This window comes from Coregonus clupeaformis, chromosome 24 (genome assembly GCF_020615455.1).
Source record: "Coregonus clupeaformis isolate EN_2021a chromosome 24, ASM2061545v1, whole genome shotgun sequence".
NCBI classification, from domain to species: Eukaryota; Metazoa; Chordata; class Actinopteri; order Salmoniformes; family Salmonidae; genus Coregonus; species Coregonus clupeaformis.
In genome coordinates, this window is record NC_059215.1 from 17,762,714 (window position 1) to 17,768,713 (window position 6,000).

The window sequence follows — 6,000 nt, forward strand, 5'->3', positions numbered from 1 at the left end:
GTCTGTCTTTCTGCCTGCCTGTCTGTCTGTCAATTTCTGTCTGCCTGTCTCCTTAACTGTCTGTCTGCTGTGTGCTACCCAGCTTCCTCCATCCCAACCTCCCTCCCTCCCTGCCCTGCCCTCCCTCCCTCCCTCCCAGCCCTGCCCTCCCTCCCTCCCAGCCCTCCCTCCCTCCCAGCGTCTGTCCCTGCCTCGGCCTCCTCTGTGCCCCCCAGGCTCAGGGGAAGTGGAGAGGTCCTCAGTGCCCTTTTGGGCCAGGGCTGAAGGGGATGGATGAGGTCACCCCGAATTCTCCATCATCCCTTATAGCCCCAAACCGCCACTCTGTTCCACGCCAAGCGGGCCCAGCCTACCACTGGATGCGGGCATAAGGCCCCAACATAAAAACACAAATGGCTGGTCTGTAAAAAGCTGCCCGGCTGATGTGACTCATTAAAAGACGCTGCCGACAAGTATTTTATTAATTCATTATTGTGTTTGGGGAAAGAGAGGGGAGAAGGATCCATTTTCACTGGGTTGCTCTGTAAACGTTCGCTCCAGTCTGGTGGAGTGTTTTGTTCGTATTCTTTCTCTTTCATTCTGGATTTCTATTATTTTATTTCTTTTATTCCTTCTAATATTCCCTCTTTCTTTATTTGTCTACTGCCTTTTGTTTTGACATAAGCCAAGGTAGTGACAGGCAGGTGTTGAGATACAGGTAACTGCCAAAATAAAGGAAACACAAGTAAATGAGGTGCCTTCACACAGGTGTGGTTCCTGAGTTAATTAAGCAATTAACATCTCATTATGCTTAGGGTCATGTATAAAAATGCCCAGTTGCCTATTATTTTGGCTACCATGGCTAGAAGATCTCACTGACTTTGAAAGAGCTGTCTCAAAGCAGCATAGGGGGGTTGAATGATGTGTGTGTGTGTTTGTGTCTCAGTCACCAGATCTCAACCCAATTGAACACTTATGGGAGATTCTGGATAATATCCTCTGGGATAATATGCAGCACATGCCTGGCCCTGGTATCTGTGTATGTACACCCTGTGCTGTGCTTTAACAATCCTCCATCAACTCTTTCTCCTCTCCCAGCTCTGATGGTCTGAACACCAGTGGCGGTTCTAGACCATTTCAACTGGGGGGGGGAGTTGTACTGTTAGAGGGGCCAGTTACATTAGACATTATTGTTGTCATGTCGTTTTCTTCACTGCATTGCAGACATTAATAGACAAATGACCATGTTTATAATCATTCAACTATTTATTATTTGCATTACATTACATTGTTACATTTCCATTACATATTCAGTATCAGTTACATCAACTGTATTCTACGTTTTTTGTGGTTTCTTGCAAAAAGATCAGCAAATTCATCTAGATTCAAGGCCTTTGCCCTCCTTGACTCAATACACCTAAATTGCTTAATCTCTCATCTGACATTGTGGACCTAAGATACGTTTTCACCAGCTTTGGTGCAGAAAAACTCTGTTCACAAGAAGCGGTACTAACAGGGATTGAAACAGCTATTTTGCACAGTTTAAAGAACTCAAAGAAAACTTCTTTATAAGGCTCAATGATTAATGCTAGCTCTACTACACTGGAGGGTCTCTGCATGCCACTCTGGATTTTCCTTTGTTAAATTCTTCTGAACTGATGTAGCTCATGCCCCAAGTGTGCACTGCAGTGGATGTAAAAGGCATGCTTTGCTTGTTCTTTAATGCGTGCCTGGACGCCTGAATGCTGCCACTCATAACTGAAGCACTGTCATATGCTTTGCCTACTAGGTTGTTTTTGTATTCAAGACCATGACTTTCGAATATATGTATGATTTTGTCAGTAAGCCCTGCTGCATCTAGTGGATCAGCCGATTCAAAGTGGAGAATGCTAAAGACCTCACTGTCTGTCACTTCTTCTGTCATCTCTGTTGGAACCATGTCTGCCAAACAACTCAGAACCTCATTCTGAATCACTTTGCTTGTGTATTTTTTTGCATTAGGAATGGAAGTCAACCTTTTTTTCACAGTTGTGTCAAGCTTAGCTATTGTTTGTAGGATTGCCATCAAGTTCCCTTTATTATCAGACTCTGCAGACTCATCGTGTCCTCTTTGTGCAATGTTTTGTGTGGCTGTAAGTGGTAGTACTTCTCCTATTGTTTTAATATAGTCCCGATTTTCTTGAACCTGTTTGTTGTGTTCCTTGTTTAGGGCATTTACCAGTGTTGCATTACTTTTTACAGCTTTCTGATAGTCTCTCCATGTGTCACGCCTTGACTTATGGGACTCTAGTATGTTGAGTCAGGGTGTGGAGTTCTATGTTCTCATTCTAGGTTGTGTGTTTCTATCTTTGGCCGGGTGTGATTCCCAATCAGAGGCAGCTGTCGCTCGTTGTCTCTGATTGGGGATCATACTTAAGTAGCCTGTTGGCAATCAGTTATTGTGGGATCTTGTTCCGTGTTTCAGCCTGAGGACTTCACGTTTTGTTCGTGTGTTTATTTTGTTAATAAACATGTATGCATTTCACGCTGCGCCTTGGTCTGACCCGTCCTTCAACGTCCGTGACACCATGCAATCATTGCTTGTTTGTGCCGCTCAGACCTTGCGTGAATTGTAAATCCCCCCTCTTTGTAAGTTGCCTTCTTCCAGTTGTTAAAACCCAATTTTGAATCAAAAACAGTCTCTGAGACAGGCGTAACAAAACACAGTCTGATTTGTTTGAATATTCAAGCCAGGGGTTGTACCAGGCCGCCTTGAAGCTCCTCCTCCTGTCCTCCATCAGAGTTATTGGGTCCATGTTCATCACTGGCTCCTCCCTGTATTCGCTGATATCTGTCGAAGAAAAAAAACTATAATTAAAAATATCTATTTGGGTAATTTTAGACACATACCATAGCCATCAGACAACTTGATATCTATATCACAAGCCCAATAGCATGTGAAATGAGATCATTTAAATCCTAAACCGACACATTTCTATACACCATATAAACTGACTAATTGCACTGCTTTACAAGTAACCACAGATTTATTCAACATCACAAACCTGATGGTCCACTGCTTGTGGACGCACATGGCTCCTCTGTTGGTGTCTCACTCTCAGCCTCTATGTCCCCCTCAGCCTCAGTATCTCCATCTGTCTCACTTTCCTGCTCTACTATGCATTCACTCTCAGTCTCTCCAATGGACAAGTCTTCCTGCTCTCTCCACACCTGAACCCTCAGGCTCTGTCTGACTGTCTGCCTTGTCTTTTCTTTGGAAGAAGGACATTGTCATTTTTTCTCTTCATTTTGGTGAGAACTATAGAGCAAAAGCAATGGGGACCAAGCTTATTAATTCATTTACTGAAAATAACTGACTTGCTAGGTAGCTAGCTTTCATGTCTAACCTTTTAACGTTACAATGCGTTTACTGAGTGTGGTTTAAGTAAAAGCACTCATTGCCATACATTTTCTATGCCTGACTGTTAGAATTAGCTACAAAACTAAACCAAAAACAATGCAAACGAATACATAGCCCAGGATTCAAGCCAATTCATTAATTAATTCACAAAGAAAGTAACAAACGGCCAGGTTAACATTAGCTGATCTAACGTTACACTTCTTTAATGCATTTAATAGTTAACTATGTTACAAATACAACATATTAAACATTTTGCTCACCTCTCTTTATTTCCTTCTTTTTGCTTGAACGATATTATTCGCGCCGAATATCTTTCAACTTCAGAATAGAAAATAAACTTGCAGATCCTTGTGGTACGATCCTGTTGTGTTCCGTCTAAAGGAGTCCCACTAGAAAATGTGTTGGGTTATTTTAGTGTTCCGCTTTGCCACTGTCTAATAACGGATGTAAAAAGAACATGATCGCAAAAATTAATTCTGTGATCATTATTTCAGACTTTAGGGGGGCCACAAGGGGGTCCAAGCTTGTTGTCACAGGGGCACTGTCCCCCCTGGGGCCGAGTTCATGAGGTAGAGACTCATATGGGGCACAAGCAGGCCAAGTCCCCCACGCACGCACGCACGCACACAACACACACACACACACACACACACACACACACACACACACACACACACACACACACACACACACACACACACACACACACACACACACACACACACACATTATTATGGGGCTGTGTTTGTAGGAGTTTTAGTTTTTCCAGTCTGGACCTCTTCCCCCATTAGGCTCACTGTGAAAGGAGAGGGGGAGATGGATGGGTACTGTTATAGAGGAAGGCACTGCATTGCAGTGCTAACTGTGCCACTAGAGATCCTGGTTCGAATCCAGGCTCTGTCGCAGCCGGCCGCGACCGGGAGACTCATGGGCGGCGCACAATTGGCCCAGCGTTGTCCAGGGTAGGGGAGGGAATGGCCGGCAGGGATGTAGCTCAGTTGATAGAGCATGGTGTTTGCAACGCCAGGGTTGTGGTTTCGATTCCCATGGGGGGCCAGTATAAAAAAAAATTAAAACATATTTTAAAAAACAAAAACCAAAAAACCAAAAAATTGTATTCACTAACTGTAGGTCGCTCTGGATAAGAGCGTCTGCTAAATGACTAAAATGTAGAAAATGTTAAATGAAGGGAGGTAGCTGGGTGACTATGGGTTAGGTTAGCTTTAGACAGGTGGAGACGGGTAGTTTTAGGAGGAAGAAGGGAGTGGATTGACAAGGGCATGTTCAATGGGATTTGGAGTTGCTGGTTAAGAGTTGGGTTTAGAGAGGGGGGTGGTTAGAAACTGAAGGAGAGAGAGAGAGAGTTGGCAGTATGGAGGCTGTGTTGGCAGTATGGGGTTGGTGCCTATAGCCTATGGGGCTGTTGCTCCTTCCTGAAACGTGGCCAACCGAGCCTTGCTGCCTGTTTCCCTGCCTGCCTCCTTCCCTCCTTACCTGTCTCCCTGCCTGTCCGTCTCCCTGCCTGCTACCCTGTCTCCCTGCGTGCCTGTCTCTCTCCCTCCACATGTGGAACAGTTTACTTTAATGGAACTCTAAATTGGTGGTGGAGTAGAATGTAGAATGTAATTAACTGGCTCTGTTGAGAGAGAGAGAGAGAGAGAGAGAGAGAGAGAGAGAGAGAGAGAGAGAGAGAGAGAGAGAGAGAGAGAGAGAGAGAGAGAGAGAGAGAGAGAGAGAGAGAGAGAGAGAGAGAGAGAGAGAGAGAGAGAGAGAGAGAGAGAGAGAGAGAGAGAGAGAGAGAGAGAGAGAGAGAGAGAGAGAGAGAGAGAGAGAGAGAGAGAGAGAGAGAGAGAGAGAGAGAGAGAGAGGGCAGTGTGTGTAAGTGTGTGTGCCTTTTTATATGTGTGCTATTATGGAAAAGATTTCTGTGTTTTCTGGGCAGGCAGCCACCGCTTAGTGCCCCTCAGTGGCCAGACTGTCACTGTGCCTGTCTCTCTCTCTCTCTCTCTCTCTCTCTCTCTCTCTCTCTCTCTCTCTCTCTCTCTCTCTCTCTCTCTCTCTCTCTCTCTCTCTCTCTCTCTCTCTCTCTCTCTCTCTCTCTCTCTCTCTGTCTGTCTGTCTCTGTCTCTTTCTCTCTGTGCAGTACTGCATTCTGCTCAGTTCAGCAGTTCAGCCTCAGATCTTTATTTTTCCTCTTTTGTTTCTGCCCTGAATTCATTACCAAGATTTTTCCTCAGTCTTTACTCTGTTTCCCCCTGAATCACAAACCTCAGCCGTTCCAAAAAAAAGCAGGTCTATCTGAATTCCTTGGCTGTCCTGTGTCAAAAACAAACAGCTGACACCAACCACTCATAAAGTCACTCTGGGTGCATGGCGCTAAGCTCAGAGGTAGAGACTTTAGGGCACTCTTCCAGCGACAAGACTGTCTACAGTACTTGTGTGCTTTACTTTACCTGGGGCTGAGGATGAGGGTGTATACAGGCTGGAGCTGATAAACTAGATGGGTACATTGGGCTGACTCAAGCAAAAGAAAGATGGAGAGAGTTAGAAATGGAGGAATATGCATAATCACTTAGGCAGGCAACCATTGGGCCTCCCTCTATTTATTTCTCTCTCTTTCT

At 44.8% G+C, this 6,000-nt stretch overlaps 1 protein-coding gene and 1 long non-coding RNA gene across 3 annotated transcripts in view; one reads left to right on the forward strand and one right to left on the reverse strand.

Annotated features, from left to right (window-relative positions):
* LOC121537911 (retinoic acid receptor gamma-A) overlaps nt 1-6,000 on the forward strand; it is a 119,548-nt gene that overhangs the window by 14,741 nt on the left and 98,807 nt on the right. The window lies entirely within an intron of this gene.
* On the reverse strand, nt 2,472-3,748 carry LOC123481839. The gene is made up of 2 exons (XR_006657386.1): nt 3,640-3,748; nt 2,472-2,809 (listed from the first exon to the last, which is right to left on the reverse strand). It is a non-coding gene; the product is annotated as an uncharacterized LOC123481839 (long non-coding RNA).